The sequence below is a fragment of the Paramormyrops kingsleyae genome, chromosome 4 (genome assembly GCF_048594095.1).
Source record: "Paramormyrops kingsleyae isolate MSU_618 chromosome 4, PKINGS_0.4, whole genome shotgun sequence".
NCBI lineage: Eukaryota > Metazoa > Chordata > Actinopteri > Osteoglossiformes > Mormyridae > Paramormyrops > Paramormyrops kingsleyae.
The window spans coordinates 2,155,290-2,181,942 of NC_132800.1; the positions used below are offsets into that span (position 1 = coordinate 2,155,290).

Sequence of the window (26,653 nt, forward strand, 5' to 3'; positions counted from 1 at the left end):
GGTGTTGCTATGCAATTTTCTGTGGTTGCTATGGTGTTGCTAGGTGGTTGCTATGGTGTCGGAAGGCGTTGCTATGGTCTCAGTAGCTGGTTGCTAGGTGGTTGCTAGGCATAGCTATGTGGTTGCTATGGTGTTGCTATGCAATTTTCGGTGGTTGCTATGGTGTTGCTAGGCATCGCTAGGTGGTTGCTAAGGTGTTGCTAGTTGATGGGTGATGAGTCTTGAGGTTGAATATTAAGTCTTGTTGCTGAGGCATGAACGGTGGCCGAATAGCAAAACTTTGACTGAAATGCATTGAAGTCAATGGGAGAGAACGAGGGATGAAAGACGAGTGCGGGTGAAGATGGTGGTCTTAAGGAGTTGAGTGATGAGGCCTGAGTTTGAGTACCGAGTCTTGTTGCTGTGGTATGAATACTGGCCGAGTGGGAAAACATTGACTGAAATGCATTGAAGCCAATGGGAGAGAACGAGGGATGAAAGATGAGTGCTGGTCAAGATGTTGGACTTGGGGTGTTGGGTGATGAGGCCTAAGGTTGAATACCGAGTGTTGTTGCTGTGGTATGAACGCTGGCCGAGTGGGACAACTTTGACTGGAATGCATTGAAGCCAATGGGAGAGAAAGAGGGATGAAAGACGAGTGCGGGTCAAGATGTTGGACTTGCGGTGTTGAGTGATGAGGCCTAAGGTTGTATACCGAGTCTTGTTGCTGTGGTATGAACGCTGGCCGAGTGGGACAACTTTGACTGAAATGCATTGAAGTCAATGGGCCATTCACTCCCATGAAAAAAGATGCGCCTTACTACTATTCACATGGTTAGTCAGGCTAATGCTAGGTAAAAGTTAGCATTCAATGCATTCCTATGGGATTTTAAGTGTGTTTTAACGTGAATAACGTCGCCATGGTAACATATTCTGCGCAGAAAAGTAATAGCACACCTCACACCATGAAGGACTCACTTTTGATATATAGCTTGCCTGGCTGCACGCTACGGTACGACCCGCATTAATTGCCGAAAATCACGGAAGAATAATAATAATAATAAAGTTTTTTTTTCGACTTTGAGAGGCAATTGCACGCAATCCGTAAGCAGTACGGAGACAAACGATATGTCAATCCGTGCAGCTAAGTAAGCCCTACGATTTGGCACCAAAGTGAGCTCCGTGCCTTTCACGGGCTCAGCGCAAATTGGCAAAATGTAGTTTACTAGGTGAAGAACAATATGGGCCTTTCATTACATGAATAGGCCCATAATAAATAAAGTTTTTATTTTTTGAATTTGAGAGGCAATTGCACGCAATCCGTAAGAAGTACGGAGACAATCGATATGTCAATCCGTGCAGCTAAGTAAGCCCTACGATTTGGCACCAAAGTGAGCTCCGTGCCTTTCACGGGCTCAGCGCAAATTGGCAAAATGTAGTTTACTAGGTGAAGAACAATATGGGCCTTTCATTACATGAATAGGCCCATAATAATAAAGTTTTTTTTTCGACTTTGAGAGGCAATTGCACGCAATCCGTAAGAAGGACGGAGACAATCGATATGTCAATCCGTGCAGCTAAGTAAGCCCTACGATTTGGCACCAAAGTGAGCTCCGTGCCTTTCACGGGCTCAGCGCAAATTGGCAAAATGTAGTTTACTAGGTGAAGAACAATATGGGCCTTTCATTACATGAATAGGCCCATAATAAATAAAGTTTTTATTTTTCGACTTTGAGAGGCAATTGCACGCAATCCGTAAGAAGTACGGAGACAATCGATATGTCAATCCGTGCAGCTAAGTAAGCCCTACGATTTGGCACCAAAGTGAGCTCCGTGCCTTTCACGGGCTCAGCGCAAATTGGCAAAATGTAGTTTACTAGGTGAAGAACAATATGGGCCTTTCATTACATGAACAGGCCCATAATAATAATAAAGTTTTTTTTTCGACTTTGAGAGGCAATTGCACGCAATCCATAAGCAGTACGGAGACAAACTATATGTCAATCCGTCCGGCTAAGCAAGCCCTACGATTTGGCACCAAAGTGAGCTCCGTGCCTTTCACGGGCTCGGCGCAAACTGGCTAAATGTAATTTACTAGGTGAAGAGTAATATGGGCCTTTCATTACATGAATAGGCCCATAATAAATAAAGTTTTTATTTTTTGACTTTGAGAGGCAATTGCACGCAATCCGTAAGAAGTACGGAGACAATCGATATGTCAATCCGTGCAGCTAAGTAAGCCCTACGATTTGGCACCAAAGTGAGCTCCGTGCCTTTCACGGGCTCAGCGCAAATTGGCAAAATGTAGTTTACTAGGTGAAGAACAATATGGGCCTTTCATTACATGAATAGGCCCATAATTAGCACATTTTACAGCTAATCACACTACCTCTGAGGTCACCAAAGACCATCCTACGTTACCGCAAATTATGTTTACCTTACCCAATCGGGAAACAAGAGTTGCTCTCCCCCATGACGCTCCAAACGCCTGTACTCAATACCTACAAAACATGCAGGAATTAAGGGGCTACTTCATACAACATGAAAACGAACGCAACCATTTGTCTCCTACCTTTCACCCGCGAACACCTCCGCTGAAGTTAACACAAGTTGGCACCGAAACACTCGCCTATGCCAGTCCAGGCATAACCCTTACGACAACAAACGGAACACCAACTAACCACACAACCCTGCGTTTTAATAACCGGATGTCTGAAGACCCGGATGTCTTAATTAAACTAAAAACTGCAGCCACACCCCCGTGATCTAAATTTGCGTGCGACCAACAGGGGAGCGACAACTCGCCTCATACTACCGGTCACATATAGCATTATAATGCAGCGATCATGAAAGGTATGCTTGTGTAATGGCATATCTGCCATTATATCGCACGACATATTTTATTTCGTATTTTCAAAATGTCTTAACTAAAAACTGTAGCATGTGCAGCTGCGAACACTCTGATATAAGGAAGCTGGAATTAACTTAAGCCCCGAAATAAGACGCTACGAATAAGAAGCTAAACGAATCGGAAGCTGCAGATAAGTAGCTAACTTAAGCCGCGTGTGACTTTGTCATTAGTTTGGGTGACAAGGTTGATCATGGCCAAGAAACACGAAGACAACGGAATCGCAGCAGTGATCCGTAGCTCCGCCCACCGCCCCGCTCCGATTAACATATATTTGCATGTAGTGAACTTGAAAATGAAAAGGCAAAGTAGAAAATGAAAATACAAAAAGGGTTTTTAATTTTATTTTTTAATTTTTCACATCTGACTCATACATGAGTGGAAATTTAAAATGCAAATGGTGCTATTTCATTTTTATTTTAATTTTTGCAAGATTTTTGTGCAAAGACTTTGGAAACTAAATGGCAAAGTGGAGATTGTATTTTCTTTTTATCATTTTCATTTTATTTTTTGCAGAAAATACCTCCCATACTAATACTGCCCAAACATCAATGGTCTAGAACCGGAATGGACACGTGTTGTTGCCTGTTTTACATGCCGATGAACACCATTGAAAGGGTAACTGCTGATATTATTTTTTTGGTCATTTTTGCAAGTTTTCTTTAATATGTAGGCAAGAAATTAGAAGTAGAAAATGCCATCACGTCTTGATGTTTTATTACTAATTATTGTCAAGAGAGCTTTGCCCAAGCTCAATCTCTTGCTAAAATGTGATTATGTGATGTAATGATCTAAAGCAATAGGTTCTCCAATAAAAACTTTGTAATTTTATTTTCCCCTCCATAGCATGGAGAGAAAGAAATGGGCGTGGGCTGTCTAGATGGAGAATACTCGCGAAGAAGAGGGTGTTATTCCATTCAACTGGATCAAGGATGCAAATGTGTTCTGGCCAGTGTGTACCAATATTAGCGTTTTACACAAGAAGTGTGCTGAGCTTGATGTAGAGAAATGGAGAAAAATTAAGCTCATAAAGATTAAACATTCCTCTCGTAAGTGAAATTCATTTATGTCAAATAATGAAATTAATTTATGTCAAAGCAGTGACGAAGGCATTGGAAAACAGTTACTTTCTGCTTTTCAGACAGTATGGAAGAGTGTGAAGAATATGACGTAACCACAGCAACTGAGAATAGTGATGAAGAGGTTCCAAAGTAACGCCAGGCTAATCGAAAACTCAGAAGTGATTTTGTATATGACAGCAACATCATAAGTAATGGTATGTCACAACACAGTTAGAAATTTTCAGACATAATTGGTTTTTAAATGTTAATTATCAAATGCTCCAGAATAAAATGTGTAACTGTTGGTCTTTCCAAAGGTTTGCCTTTTCAAAATATCCTCAGCATTTAGTTTTTAAACTTTTGTCACGATTACTTTAACATGAAGTTAAAGTATATATTAGCATATTGTCACATTCACTGGGGAGGCGATCCGGGAAGCAGGGAAACGGAGTCAGGAAGTAGGACAAAACGGGGATTTATTACGGGAAGCAGGACCGGGGAATCACGACGAGTAACATTAATGACAAGTCTGGGGAAGACTGACTCAGACGAGGACTAAATACAACAGACAAGCTACGGGTAACGAGCCACGGATGAGAACAATCAGGGAGAAACAGGAGGTAATGAGGTGGGCGTGGCACACATTAGGAGCGGACGGAGCGGGGCGTGACACATATGAGTATATGTTATATTTTATTTCAGTTTAAGAATTGCATGAAAATTAGTGTGGCTACTGCAAATCAGCATTTCCCAAGTTTTAGGTAAATGCTGCCACACCTGTTTAGTTCATGCCATTGTCAATGCACCATTCCATCATATAAAACAATTATCAATTTTTTTAATGAAAATAAGATGAGCCATGTAAGTTCATTTTTCTGGTAATTCTGACCCTGTAATAGGACTATGAAGATGCTCACACATCAATTTTATGGTATTTATTTTGTTGACCTTGTCTTTTGATAAGTGGACTTCTGAGTTTCTACATTATTTTTCTCTAACTCTGATATAAAATTAGATTAAAATGTATGAGGAAACCACACTCAAATGTGTATTCCAACTTTTTAGCAAAATATTAATACAATAATTTTGATTAATGCATCTGTGCTTATAGATCAAAGTCTGAATACCACACTTAGACCATTTATTACCTTTTGTTCGTCATGTGAAATTGGTGTTTAAAGACTGCCAAGTTTGTGATGTTGATTAAAATATTTATTTTCTTCTAGATTCTTAACCAATGCACTTATGAGTAAATTTAACATGAAGAGATTGAGAGGGGAGAAAGCATCTTTTGAGAAGACAGCTCTTTGTAAATTAATAATTGGTGAATGATTGTCACTTAAGTGACTGTGTCTTTTTTATCTAAATGTCTGTAACTGATGATTTGAATTCCACACATCTGAATTTGCTAACACTTCTGAATGTTTTTTGTCACTTGATTCACAGACGGTGTGGTAAAGAGCCATGGGGTTACAGAAGCCTTTGTTTACAGCTTCATTGCCAGCAGACTAAGAAATGCACCAAAGCGTCAAGGAAGACCGGACACGCTTTAAGTATTATTGTTGCAGCGAGTGGTATGGTTTGATTTAGACAGTTATCTAACTGGTCACGAGTGTTTCATTTATTTTTTATTGCCAAATATTCTGACATATGTTAGTATTATAAACTACATCCAATTTTAATGTATATCTTATTTAGTCTGTTTTGAAGTATATCATAATAAATACATTACCATTGAATATTTCTGTGAATTATCTTTTCATGTCTGCTTTATGGAGGATGTTGTAGATATTGTAAACTTCGTAGAATTTATGTTGAACACAACACGTACATTCCACTTGCCAACATCCATGTGAACTCAACTTGCCTTTTACATGTAATTAACCTGTCTTTTCCACATGCTGTTCCAACGTGTATTCCACTTGTTTGTGCCCACTGCGTTTGCAGAATTTATGTTGAACACAACACGTACATTCCACGTGCCAAAACCTACGTGAAAAAAACTTGCCTTTTACACGTAATTCACCTGTCTTTTCCACATGCTGTTTCCACATGTATTCCATGTGTTTGTGCCCACTGGGTTAATTCTGATGAATATAATTCTATAACTAAATATGTTACTTACTGAAATACGAGTGCATTGGCAAAACATTACAATGTATTTTAAAATATAGTGTCTATAAAAAGTAAACTATTGCTTATACATTATATTAATTGGCAATAGTAAAAATAGAAATAAATGGTATACCTATAAAATAAGAAACATGTTTAATCATATTTATATAGTACATCAGTACATATATTGTATAATATATATAGTAATATACTGTGTAATACACATCACAATATATTTAAAAATGTATTATCAAATAAAAAAAATCCCATACATTTAAAATATAATTTATTATATATATACTAATATAATTCTTGGTATACCTGTCATATATAAGAAATATATTAATTTACATATATGTTTGCATATATTGAAAATAAATATAATGAAAAATGTAATTTCAATATACAAATGCATTTTTTGAAATATACTACAATATACCAAAGCGGCAATTTTTTGTATATTTAAAATATATTTATAATACATTGGTGTTTGGTCAATATATTTTGGTCAATATATTAGTCCATGTATTTTTTATGTAGTTGGATTAATATATTTAACCTGGTGAAAATATATTGTCTATAATATATTTTGTATTATATAAATTTTTTGTATGGGTTTGCAGGGGATAAGTGGAGACCAAGTTATTTTATAAAATTCCCACCAGGCTATTAATGAGGTGTTAATACTAAGACTCTTAAAACACTTATAAAGCTTAATGGTAGGACTTATAAACGGCAGATCAGACAATTTTACTTCTCCTCGGATTGCTTGTTCTAAGTCCAGCCATGGACTATCTACCGGGCTTGATTTGATCCAATTTGATATATACTGCAGTCCGTTGGCTAAGAAGTAGTGATAGAAACTTGGTAGTTCTAGATCACCATTACCTTTGGCTTTTTGCAGAGTTTTCAAGCTTATTCGTGATGGTTTGTTCTTCCATAAAAATGACGAGATGCTTGAGTCTAGTGATTTAAACCAAGCCATAGTGGGTTTATTAGGGATCAGTGAGAACAAGTAATTGATTTTAGGCAGGACCATCATTTTAATGGTGGCAACTCTTCCAATAAGAGATATAGGTAGAGATTTCCACCGCACAAGATCCTCTTCCACCTTTTTTAACAAAGGAATATGATTCATCTGTACTAGATCTGAAAGCCTGGTGGAAAAATTTATGCCTAAGTATCTAAGGTTGCCTGACTGTAAAGGAGTAGTAGTTGTGTTTTGGAAACTACAATTCAAAGCAAAACTGTTGATTTGCTCCAGTTGACAGAGTAGTCTGATATAGATGAGAACTTATCTATAAGTGATATTGTCTTCAGAAGAGAGGTTGGTGAATTCCTAAGTAATACTTCATCTGCATAAAGGCTTATTTTATGGTCTGTTTTTTTTCTGTTTGAATTCCTTTAATATCTACATTTTGTCTAATTGTTGCTGCTAGTGGCTCAATGAAGATAACAAAAAGCGAGGGAGAGAGCGGGCAGCCCTGCCTGGTGCCCCTTTGCAAACGGAAGCTTTGGGAAATGAATTTGTTTGTCCTAACACATGCATTTGGAGAGGAGTATAGTGTTTTAATCCAGCTTATGTAGGATGACCCAAATCCAAATTTGTGTAGAACTGCAAATAGAAATTTCCAGTTGACTCTGTCAAATGCTTTCTCCGCATCTAGAGAGATGTGTGGTTTGTAATTTGTTAATGAAGCAGTAGTCTATAACATTTATTAATCTACGTGTATTATTGGCTGAGTGTCTACCCTTGATAAAACCTGTTTGGTTGGGATGTATAAGGAATGGCGTGACTTTTTCCAATCTTTTGGCAAGAACTTTGCAAATTACTTTAAGATCTACATTTATCAGTGAGATTGGGTGATAGCTGGATGTTATTGTTGGGTCTTTACCAGGTTTTAGAAGCAGGCTAATGTTGGCAGAGTTCATGTTTGAAGATAGCGTGTGATCGTTCTGAATCTGAGTAACCATTCTGATAAAAACGGGTGCTAGCGTTGGCCAAAATACTTTGTAGAATTCTGCTGGGAAACCATCTGGACCTGGAGCTTTATTATTTGGTAGAAATTGTATGGCTTCATTGAATTCAGATATTGATAGAGTCTAGAACCTTAATTTGTTCATCATTTAGTTTTGGCAGATTTATATTGCTAAGAAAATTGTTGATGTCATCATTAGATGGATTATTCTGTGATGAGTATAAAGCTTTGTAAAATTATTTAAAAGATTTATTAATTTGTTCGGGATCATCAGTTACATTCCCCGTCGAGTCTTTAATTGAACATATTGTTGTTTTTTCTTTATTGAGTTTTAACTGGTTAGCAAGGAATTTCCCAGATTTATTGCCTTGTTCAAAGTTTTCCAAACGCAATCTGTTTACCAGAAATTGTGTCTTCTTATCATTTAATTCATTAAATTCCAATTTTAGTTTTCTCAGGTTGCTAAGTATATGCTCTTGCGGTGAGGAAGCATACGCTGTTTCTAGTGATTTAATCTTCTGTTCTAATTCTGCAACATATGTTTTTTCTTTATTTTTTTTCATGTGTACAGTAAGATATTATTTTTCCTCTCATTACTGCCTTTCCTGCTTCCCAGAGAATACATGGTGAGACTTCTGGTAAGTCCTTCGATTAACTTTTTCAGTATCGGGAACAGGATCTTCCTTCTCTCCAGGATCTCCTTCGGAAACTGGTCGTTGATGCTGAAGTCCGTTCCTTTCAATTCCCGACCGCGGCTTTTAACCAGTTCTTTCTGTTTAAAGTGCTCGAATTTGACCACGATTGGTCTGGCTCTGGATCCGTCGGGTCGCCTCCCTCCTAGACGGTGTAGGCTATGCGATGGAAGTTGATGGTTTTCATTGTGTCCTCCGGTAGTTTTAGGTGAGTTTGAATTAACCCTTTTACCGTTGTTTCTGGGTCTTCGTCTACTTTCTCCGGGATGCCTGAAAATACTAAGTTGTCTCTCATGCTGCATTCCATCTGTGAGGGTTTTTACCAATTCCCTGAGAGTCGCATTTTCTGCAGCGAGTGATTCCACCTGCTGCTGGCTGAACTCCACTGACTCGGGCAAAGCCTGAAACTCTTTATGGAGAATTTCCATTAGCGACAGACGCGCATCTAAGCTATATAGTCTTTTATCTATCGACTCCAAAATGTCCGTCATGTCGATGGTGCTTGGAGAAGCCGCTTCTGGGGAGTCTTCGGGGTGGCTTCTCTTGACGGACAAGGTGCTTTTACTGCTGGAGGGAGTCGATGTTTTGTCTGTTTTCTACGGTGGCCCTGAAGGGCAAAACACAACGACATTTCCAAAAACACGACATTACAGAAAACACAACGACATTTCAAAAAACACAATGACATTACAGAAAACACAACGACATTTCAAAAAACACAACGACATTTCCAAAAACACAACGACATTACAGAAAACACAACGACATTTCCAAAAACACAAAACACAACGACATTACAGAAAACACAACGACATTTCCAAAAACACAAAACACAACGACATTTCCAAAAACACAAAACACAACGACATTACAGAAAACACAACGACATTTCAGAAAACGGAAAGGGTAGGACCAAACTTCTTGTTCGTGATTGGACTGTATCCTTGGAGTGACATGGGTACTGTCCAATCACGAACACGAAGTGTGGTCCTACCCTTTTCCTGATTGCGATTGGACCCTACCCATGTCACTCACGACTGTTCATTTCCCGTTTGTACTTTGTACTGTTTTTGTGCGAGTGTTAGCGGAGAGAAATATATTATGTATTGTCCGTATTGTGGGAAAAGGTTTCAGTCGCTGCCAAGATTCTGCGACGAGTGTGGAAAATCACTGACCTTCTTAAAGGAAAGTGGACATGAAGAGGACACCACTGGCCCAACTTCAGGTCGATCAAACGTTAAACTGTATAGGTTTAGATTTATGTTTCCGCCGATAAGCTGCTTCTTCTTCAATTAAACCTCATAAAACGTATATCGCAAAAATACAACACACTCTTTTCTCTGTAGCTGCGGCAGCACCTCTGAATATGCCATCCCTCAAAACCTTCCTTGAGTATAGGAATAAGAAGTCGGAGGAGAGGCAAAATTTCTCTTGCCATAAGAAAAGTACTAAGAAGAAGGAGCAGAAAAAAGTACAGGTAAGCAGCGTAGCGCTATTAGCTGTAGTTATTTTACATTCGTGCGGATGCCCTTGTTATATGCACATTATATACAATTAAATAGAACACAAATAGACACTGGTTTCTCACTGAGCCCTAACACCTTCCATACTATAGCCACCTCATAATATCAGTTAATAAAAAGTCAAAGAATAAATACAATAATGATTCATCTACACATTTCCTAAGTACCAACAAAGCAATAATGTTTGTTAAAATATAAGTATGGATAGGAGAATAGCTTTATCATGATGTCCATATGATTTAATTGGGGTGATCCGTCAAATTGGGACTGAACCAGGTTCAGTCCCCTGCAAACCCACCCCCCAGAACCGCCCCTGTAAGTATGGTACACTTCTGGTTATTAGCACTGCACAACATTTTATGTACGAGTTATGTACCGATTGACACCTGATTTTCTTTGTACAGACAAATATTGGAGTCATGTGCCTTCAAGATGACACCATGAAAACTGTCAGAGGGAAAACTCTTCCAGTGATGGTTGAGTCAGACATTGATGCCGCTGGGTTGCATAGGTTGGCGGTCAAGAAGATGACTGACTTTAATACGGATTTGGATGTTGGCCCCTATGTCCTCATTTACCCAGACAGAACCGAAGTCATTAACATTCCTGGAACTGCAAAGCCATTCATTCTGAAAGAGTATAAAAATGAAATAGGAAAACCATACAACAGGATTACTTTTTATATATGTCTTACAGCAGATTACAACAAATGTAAGTGTGTCTTAGGCAAAGCAGATTGATTTGTTTGGTTTTAGGCTTGTCACCCATCAAAATGTCACTCACCAGGTGTTTTCTCATAGATCAACAACAAGATACATTGGATACAGATGATGAAGTCCATGTGAAAACCAAAAGTGTAGCAGAATTTGAGTGTGCAGACACACTGGTAGGTGTGTGTGTGTGTGTGTGTGTGTTTTTGTGTTGCTGATGGTTGCGTTCTGTTCACACACATATCTGTGACACTCAATTCTGGAAAAGACTGAACAGATAATGCATTTAGAAACATTTAATTGCTTTGAATTGACCAGTGAGTTTATCCAGATCCTGTTTGAATACTTAAAAGCAAATGAGATGCAGATTTACAGGTCAGTAATTGGATTGCTACTATGGCCACAAAATAATTTAGCAACTTAAGTGGTTTAATTTGTTATTTTACTATATTTTTGCAGCCCTGGGAACCCCATCGTGAAAGTACACCAAAAAACACTGCAGGGAAAATAAGGTAATACGATCATTCTCTAAACCTTTTAACATAAGACTTAACCTTACATCTGCATTTTAAGTATTGCATACATACATGTGATGAATACAATGTATATTCATTTAAGATGCAAAATAATACAATTTTATTAAATAAAATAACATAAAAAAGAAACAATGTGTCGGGGTAGGGTGGGCATCCACTGTTTTCCATGTAATGATAGCCCAAACAGTATAATGTCTGAAACCATATCAGTTTTCCAAAGCACATGCAAATTATGAATCTAAAAACATTTATTGCAGTGATTTAACACAATGATTTTAATGTTGATATATTGTTTTGTTTTTTTTGTTTCCAAGCAACTTTTCTGGGGCATCAGACCAGGGAGTATTGGATGAGGTAAGGTAGAGTGGTTGTGCCAATTTTCTTCTTATACTACATGTATAATACGAATTATAATACATTTATTTTAATTCCACATTTTATCACATTTAAATAGCACTAATGAATTAGACCAATGTGTTTTAATATTAAAGCATAGTTTAACGAAATATTGTGATTTTGTAATATTTGTTTTAACATGTTGTTCTTAAGATATATGTTTCAGACACTGATGACCCATTAGAGGGTACTTCTGGAGGGAGGAAGAATACTGCCTTTAGGTACTGAGTCTCTGTGTCTTTTGTCTTAATAGTACACTATATAGATACGCTACATTTAATGATTAATAATTAGTTTTGCAGATGCAGCCGTTGCAAATGTGCCTGCTGTGAAAACCATGGATAGCACATTGTACAGGTAGGGTTAGGGTTAGGGTTACAAAACATTTTAAACACTCTTGTATGTCAGTGTCGTTGAAGGTGAAGGATAGACCTATTAATTATCACATTTTTTTATTTGCAGCAAGTACACACAGCTGTACGCTCCTATTGTAATTGAAGATGATGTGGACGAGAGTCAAGATTTCAACATTGTACCTATAAGCTCTGACCCTGCAAAGAAAGCTGAGTAAGTATGTGTGTGTGTGTACGTGTGTGTACAGTGCCCAATATAAAAGAAAGTAGTAAAAGCCTCTTTAGAATTTATACCTTTAGGGGGTCTCACATTTCTACAAAAACAAACATGTTGCAATATTTTTATCAAAATGATTTAACACCATGGTACAAAAATTGTTTTTTCATATATATATAATTTGTTGTAAATATAATGAAAAGGAGAAATATTATACCTACCTACTAATGTTCTGTTCTATATGTGTTGTTATAGGGACACGGGAGTCTCTGCAGCCGAAATTATTGAAGAATTAGCAAATGTCATAGACCATACAACTGTCAGCAGATTCAACATAACACGCTCAAATGTTTGGGATGGAGCGGTCAGAGGCTTCAGACGTTCAACCTACTCTGAAAAATCAGTCTTGCTTGTCAGATTTAGTGACGATACAGGCTCATTGGAGGACGGGATCGACATAGGGGGTCCAAGACGAGAATTTCTCACATTTTTAATGAGTCATCTGCAGTCTCGACCCATTTTCGACGGACCACCAGAGAGCCGGTATTTGGTTTACAATTCAACAGGTTTGTCAAACCAGCACGTTGTGCAAAAGAGGTTCCCCTTCCCCATTGTTTCCCCATACTGTTTGATATACCTGCATGTGGGAAAGCACACATACATGAGTGATGATACACAGTTATATCAGTATTCCAATAATATTCCACTGACCTGCCAGTGTTGGTAATGCAGTGCCATGCAGCCATGCACCAACAAAGGCAATGAAGAAGCAGACTGCAAGCCAGTAAACATGCAGAATTGACATTCAACATATTAGTTAGAGTAGTGTAACCTTTTGTTCATTTACAAAACTCCACTGAGGATTTTTTATGTGCTGTAAAGGATGAAGTAATAATTTCTTAAAAAATAATTTAAAAATTAATAATTTGAGGCTGCACACATTATAGAGTGAAAATGTCTTTGCTTCTCTCATTAAGAGAACTTTTTGATTTTCAGACATAGTGAATTTATTGTTAATAATGTGATGTCTGTGACACAGCAGAGTGTTTTTCCCCCATTTTGTGCATCCCCCAGCAATCAGGGAGAATGAGTATTTCTTGGCAGGGAAAATGATAGCTGTGAGTGTAGTTCATGGAGGACCAGGCCCACATTTCCTTTCTAGGGACCTGGTAAACCACATGGTTGGACAGCCTGGTTTCTGTGCAAATGTAAAAGATGTGACAGATGATGAAATAAGGACAGCTCTTTGTGAGGTATGACAAGAGACTATACTGGTGATTGTCATAAATCAGTTGTTTCTTGAACTTACAGTATATGTACTTTGAGTACTTACTACTGAAAACATGTAAACAACATTGAAATGTTTCTAATGTTTATTTTCTCTAAAGTTGACTAAACATAGCACAAAAAGTAAGAATTTTGGTTTGGTCGATTATTTCTCTGTTATAAATGCTTCTTGCCAATATATGTTATACCTTTGGAAAGCTTGGTGCCACATTTGCAAGGAAAATGCATTTGTGGGCTGAGCAGCAGAGTTGTGAATGTGGATTGCACCCATGAAAAACTTGCCAAATCTGTGCCAGTGCCAAACAGCTTATTCTGCTATTGACTCTTGTTTGGTGGTGTTTAGTAGATTGGATGATTGAAGAAACAAGACATATTGGCAATTTAACTATTTCTTTATTTAACAAACAGGAGCCTTAGTAGCATGTGGAAGAGCCATACACAACCACAGCAGCCTGGCACCTCCTCCAAATGCTGGTCACCTGCTTGGTCACACACTACTGTGTCTAACTTGTGACAAATGCTGGTTGTAGAATGGTATGAATGTATTTTATGGTAACTGTGTTTGTGTCTCTCTGTGTGTTTTCTACAAGATTGAGTCTGCAGATTCCTTAAAGTCACTGAAAGATATGCTACTGAAACACAGCTCCTTGCTGCAAACTGCTGGATGTTTCTGGCATGTCAGCACTGTGGAAGACAGACACACTATTGTGGCAGAATACCTTAAATGGTACATCATTGGCAGAAATCACAGTGTAATTGAAAGGTAAGGCTACATGTTTTGAAGGAATTAACTGAACAAGTTCTGCAGCTGCGTTAAAGTCCGATCCACCACACTGTGCGAGAGCTTCTTCCCACAAGCCATCAGACTCACACTGCCAGCCCGGCCCACACACGTGAACTGTGTCTCTACTTTGCACCTCTGCACTTTACACATCACTCCTCTATAATGTACATGCTGCTACATGCACAAAGATATCCATGCCAAAATTGCATTTTATACTGTAGCTGCTGTTTTATATATTGTATGTACAATCATAGTGAACTGATCATTTGCACATATAATGCACACATCATTCCAATATTGTATTTATAATGACTTTTTTTCTAATTCGGTGCTGTTGCAATATTTAAACATAATACTGAATACCTCCAGTAACTAAAATTGCACATTTTCTACTTTAGCTTAGAGTTCATATTTATAGTTCATTTAACAGATGTCTATTCTTTGTGCCTTTTTGTACTCTGTAAGAACTGGAGCCACAGTGTCTTGTTTCACTGTGTACTGTACATAGCTGAAATGACAAAGTTCATTTTGATTTTGACTTGACTAGTGTATTGAATGGAGCCAAGTAATTCTTCAAAATTCAATAGGGCACCTGCTTTATTACTGTTGCTGCCACTACTATTCTGCAATAGGTTTAATAATAGTATTATTATTTACATTTACGCTATTTAGCTGACACTCTTGTCCAGAGCGACTTTCATTGCCTAATTACAGGGAGCAACTTGAGGTTCAGGGTCTTGCTCAGAGACCCATTGGTGGTGTCCTAACCACTAGGCTACCACCGTACCTTATGTTATGTTATGTTGCCTGGAAAATATTAAGTGTTTCTTATTTTGTGACTTCTCAGCCTTCATATAGCATATGATTGTTTTATAGTATTTACATAATCCTCAGAAGGTATGGAAAAATACTATATTTAAAAAAGGGGGACTGTATATGGCCTGAAACAATGTGCTTACAAAATTATCTTGTATGTTGTAATGGGGGAAGGTATGGCCAGGTTTACTGTCTTTAACAATCTTCTTTAATAGATTCAAAGAGGGTCTGTCCAGCCTACACTTTTTTGATGCCCTTTGCCAACATCCCACTGTAATGGCCCCAGTGCTGTGTTATATGAACAACAGGCTGACTGCTACAGAACTTGAAAAACTCTTCACACCTCAACTCAGTCCAGCAGGGTGCAACAGGAGAATTGCAGAAAACATGACACTCGCCTTCTGGGCCGACTATATTATGGATTGTGAAGGTTTGTGAAGAACAATACTATTCTGATCTCAAGATGAAGTATGATCTTATTACATAGAAATATTTCATTTACTGCAACTTTTTTTTTTACCAGAACATGGACCTGTGTCACCTGAGGAGTTATTTATGTTTGCCACAGGTCTGAAGTCAATCCCTCCTGCAGGAGTGACACCCCGTCCCTGCATCACATTTACAGAGGAATCCATGTACCCCATAGCAAACACGTGTGCAAACACAATCAAACTTCCACTCTTGCCAACATACGATCTTTTCAGTGCAAATATGAACTTTGGTATTCAGAACTCGCCAGGTTTTGGATGTCTGTGAAAGTACAAAGATTATTGGAGGCCAGTTCTACTTAGTCTATTTGATTTCTGAGCCTGAGGTTTACTGCTTACTGCAGTTAATCTGAAACAAATCCTGATGTTAGCATGTTCCTGTCAGTTTAATGTAAGGGGTAAGCTGCCTGTGTGATCGTTTGTTTCAATATTTTTCAAGTTTACAACAAGAGCCAAAGTAAAAACTGGGAGGGGTGGTTTTCTCAAGACTTCAATATTTTGTAACCATTACACTGTTTCAAATTGTTGTTCTTTGGGAATTTATTTACTTTTATAACATGTAAAACACATTTTGAAATATCTCATCTCCATTCCCAGAAAGCTGTTATACCATTTTTCACTTTGATTCCATAAAAATAAGTATCGTATTGTGGGGGGGTGGGGGGGGGGGGGGGTTACAAAGAAATGCATTGTTTAACATTATTTCACTCCTACCTGTCTATTATGCACCAGGGCTTGCCCTGTGAAGGATATGGTCCAGTCCCAATTACAACCCAGCTATTCCTTTCAGTGTAATAAACAGTTGTGATGCTGCCTGCCAGGTGTCTGGCTCCTGAAATCCTTGTTGCATTGCCTGCTGAAGGTAACTGTAAATATCTGGATCGCCACATGGGTGTCCTGTCTGATGACCTTCTCGAAAACAATTAAGTGATGCTTCCGGCACTGCAAAGCCACAGTTTCGTGATCCAAACCTATCAAAAGAAAGTTAGTATTGTAGCATTGTAACTTTGAAAATACTTAAGGATAAAAAATCAATATATCATTTATGTCCCATAAATGAACTACACAAAAAGAGATGAGGACATGAAAACTTAAACTATGGAAATTACACAAAGTAATATGTTTATTTTATAATTTTTTAATATAATGTTTGTATTAGCTAAAAAATGCAAACAAAATACCTCTCAGGTAGTGAATACAGCTCATTGGGAATTCCACCAGGACAAGAGGCAAGTCTGGAAGGACGGATTCTGTGACTGTTCCAAATGTGAATGCATTCATCCAAGTCTGCCTGAAGGACCCTCATGAAACAGAATCGTAGAAGGCACTGGTGCTCGTGGGTGCCATTGAAGTATCCCTGGTCTCTTAGATCAGCAAACAGATCCATCCAGAACTGACCTCTTGTGATACAAGGTGTTTTGTTAACACAAAATAAAATAAACTCTTCATATACACATACATGATTGCAGTGGTTCACAATCCTGCTCCTGACAGAATTTCATTCCAAGCTGAAGTTAAGCTCAGGTGTTTCTTAAGGCTGGTTCATACTTCTCTGCACGCGCACTAGCAGATGTGTGTGCTCGAACGAGCATTTGGATAGTTTGCAAACTCTAATTTAGTATTCATATTTTATGCCACTCTGTAGTTACACAAAGCAACAATTTTATACACAAACCTTGCTCATAACACCTCTATCGCGTTTGTAACTTTTCTGAAAATGACGTATTTTAGCAGGCACTCTGACATTGTTACTTGAATAAAAATCCGAACACTTTTAAAACACATTGCACAACTATAGTGTAATCATACAGTGGATACAACCTTGCTATTTCATTGTGATTTGTTTACAATTTCTACAAAGATACAAATTAACCAAAATGATTTAACATAAAGCAACTGATCATTCATATAGGGGGGATGACTACAGACATCCAATAATTTCCGTCATGTTTTGCGTTACAACCCAAAACTTGTCATGCTCAGTTAGTCCTGCCCGCTCGTCGACCACGCCCCCTCGTTAACCTCGCGTGGATTCCCCGTGTTTACCAGCTGTTTCCGGTTGCTGTTGTTAGTTCAGTGTATTTCAGTCCGCGTTTGAGTATGTTTCCCCAGTCCTGTCATTAATGTTGTTGCACTTTGGATGTTACCCCGTAATAAAACCCGTTTATTTGTTCATATTTCTGGCTCCCTTTGCCTGCTTCCAGTTTGGATCCGTAACAAAACTATTCATTGTGACTTTGATTTAAGTTTGTCATAGGTATCTAGATGCCAGATGAAGGCTACATACCTTTGTTTTCTAAATATTGACCACCAGGATTCTATGCGCTGGTTACTCACAGAAGATCCAAACATATGGCTTCGGGCACCAGCATAGTAGTCCCTGTGATGATGACGAAGAGTGCACTGGACTGCAGCTATTGACCCATTCTCTGTTCCGCAGTCTGTTCGCAGTCTCATGGGAATGACGCCAACACTAGCAATACAGTTAATAAAGTTGTCTTTTATTACTTCTGGGTTGTTGTTCGTTGGCCCACATTTTAGCCACATGATTCTGCGGGAGAACCCATCTATACACCCAGATATAGCAAAACCAAACGGTTTCAATTTATCATAACCGTCTACGTGCCATAAGTAATTTGGGCCCATAGAATGGTACGTGCGCCTAATAAATCTACGACGTGTCCGTGCAAAAGTTCCACGTGGGTTCAGTTCACGAAGCATCTGCATTACAGTCTCCCTCTTAACACAGAGACCATGTTTCATCTTTAAAGTCATCCACATAGTTCTATATCCAAACATCTGTCCAGGTCCACGCAGCTCCGATAGAATAGCCCTTCTAATATGAGTTTCTGAGGAGTACCCGCTCCGTCTTTTCAGTCCGAATTGTCTAAGACGTGTTTTCAAGGTTCTTAAGGAAATGTAAACATTATGATATGTAGCAAGCAAATCGATAATGACCCTGTATGAATGCCCTCGATCAAAATATTCTCGTATTGTGTCTCATATTGTGTCTTCATCCATCGATTCAAATATTTTGCACAATAACAATAGGAGAAACAGAAACGGGAAATGAACAGTCGTGAGTGACATGGGTAGGGTCCAATCGCAATCAGGAAAAGGGTAGGACCACACTTCGTGTTCGTGATTGGACAGTACCCATGTCACTCCAAGGATACAGTCCAATCACGAACAAGAAGTTTGGTCCTACCCTTTCCGTTTTCTGAAATGTTGTTGTGTTTTGTGTTTTCTGAAATGTCGTTGTGTTTTGTGTTTTTGGAAATGTCGTTGTGTTTTCTGTAATGTCGTTGTGTTTTGTGTTTTTGGAAATGTCGTTGTGTTTTCTGTAATGTCGTTGTGTTTTGTGTAATGTCGTTGTGTTTTGTGTTTTTGGAAATGTCGTTGTGTTTTTTGAAATGTCGTTGTGTTTTCTGTAATGTCATTGTGTTTTTGGAAATGTCGTTGTGTTTTGCCCTTCAGGGCCACCGTAGTTTTCCCCATAGTAATCCGCTCGAAACAGTCGTCTATAAAATTTTCTAAATTGTTCATGTCACGCCCCGATCGTGCCGCTCCTCCTGTGCCACGCCCCCCTCGTTAACCTCATGTCGATTCCCAGTGTTTTACAGCTGTTTTCAATTGTTTGTCCTAGTTTGATGTATTTAGTCCACGTCAGAGTCTGTTTGCCTAGTTCAGTCATTGCAGTGTCGTGCCTTGTCGTGTAGTGTCTCCCTTGTTATGCCCCTGCGTTTCCCCATTAAATCCATTTATTTTACCCCTATTCTGTTGTCCTTCGCCTGCTTCCCTGGTTCGTGTTCCGCGAGATGTGACAATTCAGGTCTTCACTGTGCTCCAGGGTGCTAAAGTTCTTACAGGTACAACTGAACTGTATTTTTATTACCTTTAAAGCTGTCTAGAGATGAGCTGGCGAAGAGAACCGATGAGTGAAATGTTTGTAATCAGCTGCGCGCCGCCATGTTCGATACTGCTGTGTTTCTCGTCGAGATCTCACGGTGTTACAGCATTCCCTGTGTTTACTTGTGTCATCTTTGTCTAATATGTAAATTAGTTTGATTATCTGAAACATTTACGTGTGACAAACATACAAAAAAAACAAGAAATCAGAAAGGGGGCAAACACTTTCACACCACTAAATACAGTAAATACAGTATTTACACAGATCAGCCAAATCCAATCCGTAATCCTAAGAATAGTTGATAACCAGGGCCCGGTTTTTCAAAAGGTTTAATCCGGATAAAATTGATCCGGATTTAGTAATCCTTTTTTTTCCGATCAGTGATTACGTAATCCATCCTACTTTTGAACCAGTTTTTCAAAGCAACATCGGATTGGATCAATCTGATCCGGATAGGAACTTTTCAGGATCACCAAATCTGGATAACCAGTGCTCAAACAGGATAGGAAATGAGACCTACAACACAAACACTGTACATTGAGGATATTTATAACAAGTTTCAAATATAGATGTATTGAATTAAAAAAAAGACTTAATGTCAAATACTCCACAATAATTTCAGACTTCCTCATCTGATGTGGAGAGACCAGCTTGTCTGAGCGTAGCCTTTAGGAGGCGGATCTCAAGTCTGGCCTTGGTTTGCTGCAGTTTGGTCAGAGTCAGTTGTTCCTCTGCCAGACGAAGCTGTGCTTCTGCCCTTTCAGTCTCTTTTTGCAGAAGTGCCTTGTAATCATCATCTTTGTTTGATGAAGGGCGCTTCAAGCCTTTCCTTTGAGATCCTGTGGCAACTACCACTGGCTCAACCAATGAGGATCCAGCTTCTTCCTCAGGAACAGAGCTGAGATTCAATATAAATACTCTCTCTGGATCAGCCTCAGGAGGAACTGGCAGATTCTCCTCCTCCTCCTCAATCCAAGGCTCGCCATCCCCTACAACACCTTGAATACCATAGAGAGCTTGTGACTTCTCACCTCCAATGATGTTGAGGACCACATCTGTGTAATCTCCCCTCTTAAAGGGTTTGTTGCCTGTTTCTGGGTTTTTGGCTTCAGCATGGTCCTTTGTTGCCCTGGCCTTAAGATTCTTCCACCGCAATTTGATTTGGTCTGTGGTCCTCCTCTGGCCAGACCCTATGGCATTCACATTATCTGTGATAAAAATCCAAACATCATTTTTCTTTTTGTTGGTATCCTTAGCAGAATTAAAACTTCCCACTATTGTTCCATAATGGCACCGAACACCCTCTAGTAGTGCATTGGTTTCAGCAGCAGTGAAGTTACAGCTTCTTGAGTCCATGGTTCCGTTGCTTTACTATAGTGAACATTGTTCATCATTTTTAGGCCTTGGGTCCAATTGCCTCAATTGAACACAAGCCAAAACTAATCAGTTGTAATAGGTGTGTTTGAAAAGACCAATTACACAGCCATATAAATCAGCCTTTCTCAGAGGATTCACACAGAGACAGTGAAATGGCAGATGTTGTCCACCGCCACCACCACTTTGCCAGGAGAGGATACCGTCAAAGGATGTATGTTGAACGTACCAAGCCACTGGAGCAATACACCACTGAGGAGCTGTATGTCCGGTTTCGCTTTGGGAAGGCTGATATAGAGTACCTTGTGAACCTTCTCAGGTCAAAACTTCAACACAGAACCCAAAGGAGTCACGGTCTGTCTGTGGAAGACCAGATCCTCATTGCTCTCCGATTTTATGCATGTGGGACTTTCTATCAAGTTGTTTGTGACTATATGGGAGTGGTGAAATCAGCTGTGTGTGATGTGGTGAGAGATGTGTCAATTGCACTGGCCAGCCTGGTCAATGAATTTGTTTCTTTTCCAAAGGACAACCAGATTGCCCAGGCCAAGCGCAGCTTTTTTCTTTTGGGGAATATGCCCAATACTATTGGAGCAATCGACTGCACACATGTGCATATACAAGCACCTCGTGAGAATGAATGGGAGTTTATAAACAGAAAGGGGAGGCACAGCATCAATGTCCAACTTGTGTGTGATGCTGACCTCATCATCACCAACTGCGTTGTCAAGTGGCCTGGGTCTGTCCATGATGCACGCATCCTGAGGGAGAGCGCTCTATATAGAGACCTCCAAACCAACCGTCCGGATGGCATAATATTAGGAGACAGTGCCTACCCACTCCTACCATGGCTGATGACTCCTTTTCTAACAGCAAATACACCGGCGCAGGCACGCTTCAACACTGCTCATTGCAGAGCAAGATGTGCAATTGAGCGTTTAAATGGAGTTCTTAAGAGGCGCTTTGCATGCCTTAACTACCTGAGAGCGGAACCACAGAAAGCATGCAACATAACCCTTGCCTGTATTGTCCTGCACAACATCGCTACTAAGCGCAATGTCCCTCTCTGTGCTGACAATGATGCACCTGAGCCCCTTGGAGACCCTGACCAACCTCCTGCATTCTGCCAGAACGAGCAAACAGGACGTGCAACAAGGGACGCAATAGTTAGACACTATTTCTGATTTGGATTTGTTTTGAATTTCAAAAATCAGTGATTGCCATTCTTTGCATTTTTTTGGTTATTCTGTAATCATTGCATGCATCACTAATAAATATTCTAAAAACAAAAATATTTTTGATTGTGATGAATATATATATCAATTAGTGACAGAATAAAATTTATTGTTTTTGGTCAATTTTGACAGCTGTTTGGGGGATTATTTTATGAGGCCAAACTCTTTCTACTTTGCTGTAGGCCTATACTGAAAGGCTGAATACGTTAAAGCCTACCTAATCACTGTAGCCTAATGGATGAACAAATAAAATTAAAACCTTATGAATAAATAGGATATCTTGTAAGATACTGCATGATCCAAATATAGTATTATTTGATACATTTTTAAAGTTTTCATTACATTTTGGGCATGAAATCCATGCTGAATCCACCCTTCTGATGGGATCAGTTTAATCCAGATTTTTTGGATCAAAGTGATCCAAATCCTACAAAAAAGTTCTGAAAAATCCAAACTAATGGTTTGATCCGGATCAAAACCAAGATTGGATTACGTGATCTAATCCGATTATGTAATCCGTTTTTTCTTTTGAAAAACCCATTTTCAAGATTTGATCCAATCCGTTATCCAAAATCCTAGTGGATTACTTTTGAAAAACCGGGCCCAGGTAATCTACTATTTTCTCTTTGATTATAGCCTCCATAACTTTACCAGTTATACAAGTTAGACTGATTGGCCTATAGTTTGACAAATTACTTCTATCCCCTTTTTTGAAAATGGGCGTTATGTTGGCATGCTTCCAATCAGAAGGTACCACACCTTCAGATAAGGATCTTTGAAACAGTAAAGTTAAGGGTCGGCAAATAATATCCCTCATCTCTTTTAACACTATAGGTCAGATGCCATCAGGGCCTTGTGATTTATTTATTTTGAGCTTAGCTAGGCTTTGCAAAACATCAGCTTCAGTTATATATATTTTAGTTATAGACGATGCCGGACTAGTAATAAGAATTGGTAAGTTACTAATGTCCTCGACAGTGAATACCCGTGCAAAACTATCATTGAACTCATTTACTATACCAATGTCGTTTTCAATTATAAGACCCTTACTATCCTGCAGATTAGTAATTTCAGCTTTTAGAGCTCTTTTAGAGTTAAAATACTGGAAGAAACTTTTAACGTCATCCTTAGCCTCCAATGCGATCTTCCTTTCGATATTCCTTTTAGCTCGTCTAATGTCATTTTTTAACTCAGCCTGTAGATTTAGATACTCTTGCTTTATTCTGTCATCCTCAGTTATTTTCCATTTCTAGAACAAAGCCCTTTTCCTCCTTACTTTATACTTTATTTCCCTAGTAAACCACCTAGGTTGCAATTTCCTAAATTTATTCTTGCTGGAAACAGGTATGAAGTCCTCTTGCACTTGCAATAATGTGCTTTTAAAAAATTCCCATGCCTCTTCAACAGTTTTGTTATTTAACTCCATCCAGTTCACAGATTATAGTTTTAATCTCATACAATTGAAGTTAGCCTTCCTAACATTATATATTTTTGATTTGGACTTTGCTCTTCGGGCACTAAACTTAACCTCAAATTTAACCATGTTATGATCACTACTGTCAAGTGGTTCTAAAACGTCTAATTTATCAATCCTGTCCTGGTTATTAGAGAAAACCAGATCAAGAATGGCATCTCCCCTGGTAGGGGTGTTAACAAACTGAGTAAAAAAACAATCCTGTACTAATTCCACCATCTGCAGTTCATTTTCAGAAGAGCCAGCAACAATGTCCCATTGCATCCCCGGTAGATTAAAATCACCCATAACTACCACATCATTTTTATTGCTCATAATCCTAATATCACTGTATAACAAATCTGCTTTCCTCGGCAGCTACATTATAGGTGCTCTGTAACAAACACAGACGATTAGGCTATTTGAGTTTTTAGCATCTAATTTTACCCATATAGCTTCTGTAGTTTTACTAATATCAGTAAGCTCCCTTGCCTGCAAGTTTTCCTTCACATATACTGCAACACCACCTCCCTTCTTACCTATACGGTCTTTACGGAACAACGTGTAACCATTCATATTATATTCTTGTCCATCCTTTTCTCTCAACCACGTTTCAGTTATTGCTATAATATCATAAGAGTCTGATGAGATAAGAGCCTCTAAATCATGAATTTTATTCCTAATACTCCTGGCGTTTAAATACAGACAACAAAGGGTAGGCCTATTATGGTGCCCACTTATATGATTTTTTGGGGCTTTCCGTTTCCCCCCAGTTACATCCTTAACTAACCTCCCTGCCCCCCAGTCCCTAATTTAAACATTCCTCAACTACTCTACAAATACGCCTTCCCAGTACACTGGTTCCCCTCCAGGTCAAATGCAACCCATCCGGCTTGAAAAGGTCCCACCGGTTCCAGAAGGTCCTCCAGTGCCCCATAAACCTAAACCCCTCTTTCCTACACCATCCTTTTAGCCACGCATTTAATCTCCTTATCTCAGCTAACTTAGCCTGACTTGCGCGTGGCACAGGGGAGTATTTCAGAGAATACCACCATGGACATTCTGCTTCTAAGCTTATTGGCGACTTCTATAAATTTATCCTGCAGAACAGCCCTTCTACCCTTGCCTATGTCGTTGGTGCCAACATGCACCACGACAACTGGATCCACCCCAGCTGGGGCCAAAAGCTTGTCCACACGATCTGGAAGGTCTCCTACCTGGGCACCAGGCAGGCAAGACACCGTACGGGACCCTCTATCACGCGTGCACACATAACTGTCTACTCCCCTAATAATTGAATCCTCCACTACCACAACCTCCCTCTTCCTGGGGGGAGGGGGCTCCTCAGTGCCCAAGGGCCCACCTGCCTCCCCAGTCCCTTCCGGCTCTAAAGCTGGAAGCACCTCAAACCTGTTAGACACAGACACCTCAGGTGATGCCGCCTCTGTAACGTAATCATGATCATTCCCACCTCCTCACATATGGCCTTTCTAAACAAAGTGTCTTAGAAAATTTAAATGAATGTATTGTTTTCTGTAAGTGAGTGAGATGATTGTCACATAATTTTGAAGTAAAACCTCTACACTACAAGATCCAGGTCACAAAAGTCTTGTACACAAATGTCATGAATGTGTTTTGTGGTCTAATTTCAGTGACTTATTTTTTTGTTTTCAATAATCACGCATAACTGTTTTTTTCTCCAATATAAAATATTATTCTGCAACATATCTGAATAACAAAAAAGCTTAACTTAAGAAATGTTAAACATGACATGTTTCCATTTCGTAAAACAGCCACTCGCTTCAGCCGAGTCCGATATCTTCTGCTTTAGAATACAACTATGCAGCACCTCACGTGCACCTGCACTACAACGATTTTAAAGCGGCAGTTTACTTTTACCTTTAAAAGATGAATTAATAAAATTAAATAATGATATTTAGCGAGTTTATTTTACAATTTAACGCAAGTAACTAATTAAAATACCTAAAAATGAACAGTAATCAGTTACTCTACTTTTTCAGTGGAAAAGTAATTTAATTACAGTAACGCGTTACACCCAACACTGGTCTCACTTAGGCCTCATCCACACGGACGTTCGAAATGAACGCCCTCTGAACGCCATATGTGTTTTTCCTGTGTTTTGTAGCTGCGATCGATTGACGTGTCACTGGTGTTCGCTTGACGCTGTTTAACACCAGCCTGATGCCCAATCTGTAGTTTCGTATATTTACCTGTGGGGGCAGTAATTACTGTCCAGAGTGTTTACACATGAGTCATCTTGGTTTATAGTTCTGCATTGAAAACATGGAACCCTATTCTTTATTACAACCCGGTTAAGGTTAACCAGCCGGCGACATCGCCCCGCATCTGGTGTGAAAGGAATTTCGCAGAAGTCTATGAGTTTAAGAGTCTGACAAACATTATTACCTTTACCAAAGCTTTGGGGAACAGACACTCAGCAATCTTTCATGCGTCTTGTGAGCTGTTCCCCGAACAACAGGTAGGTACAACTTTTATAGGCATAGAATTGCGGCATTTCAACACATTTTAGCATCATTTGGACATCTTTCGATCAGCTGAGGAGGCAGCTGAGTAGTGGAATTTTCTGTGGTCACCTCGTTATCAGTGAACATCAGGTTAGAGGTAGGGTTGACCTTTCCATGGTCGCCCCTTGTGGTTATCGCTATAACATCTCCGCTTACCCTAGCAGTACCCCTCCTCAGCGGTCATATGCCTTGCTTATGTTGCAATAGCTTACTTCTCAAACTTAGGTCTGTACCTTAGTTTGGTTCTCTTGCAAATATATTAGTTCCGCTTTTTAAGCATTGCAGCCTGCT

The 26,653-nt window shown here is 39.1% G+C and overlaps 1 protein-coding gene and 2 long non-coding RNA genes across 3 annotated transcripts in view; 2 read left to right on the forward strand and 1 right to left on the reverse strand.

Annotated features, from left to right (window-relative positions):
- The window catches only part of LOC140588667 (uncharacterized), a 93,634-nt gene extending 90,958 nt beyond the window's left edge, over window positions 1-2,676 (reverse strand). The window contains exons 1-2 of the long non-coding RNA XR_011989816.1: window positions 2,552-2,676; window positions 2,422-2,480 (exon numbers count right to left, since the gene is read on the reverse strand). This is a non-coding gene — a long non-coding RNA (uncharacterized lncRNA). The remainder of the gene's footprint in view (window positions 1-2,421; window positions 2,481-2,551) is intronic.
- Window positions 1-26,653, forward strand: part of LOC111844380 (uncharacterized) — a 560,559-nt gene that overhangs the window by 183,270 nt on the left and 350,636 nt on the right. The gene's annotated exons all lie outside the window — the stretch shown is intronic.
- LOC111836754 (uncharacterized) lies at window positions 3,404-4,337 on the forward strand. The gene is made up of 3 exons (XR_002836483.2): window positions 3,404-3,505; window positions 3,734-3,936; window positions 4,029-4,337. It is a non-coding gene; the product is annotated as an uncharacterized lncRNA (long non-coding RNA).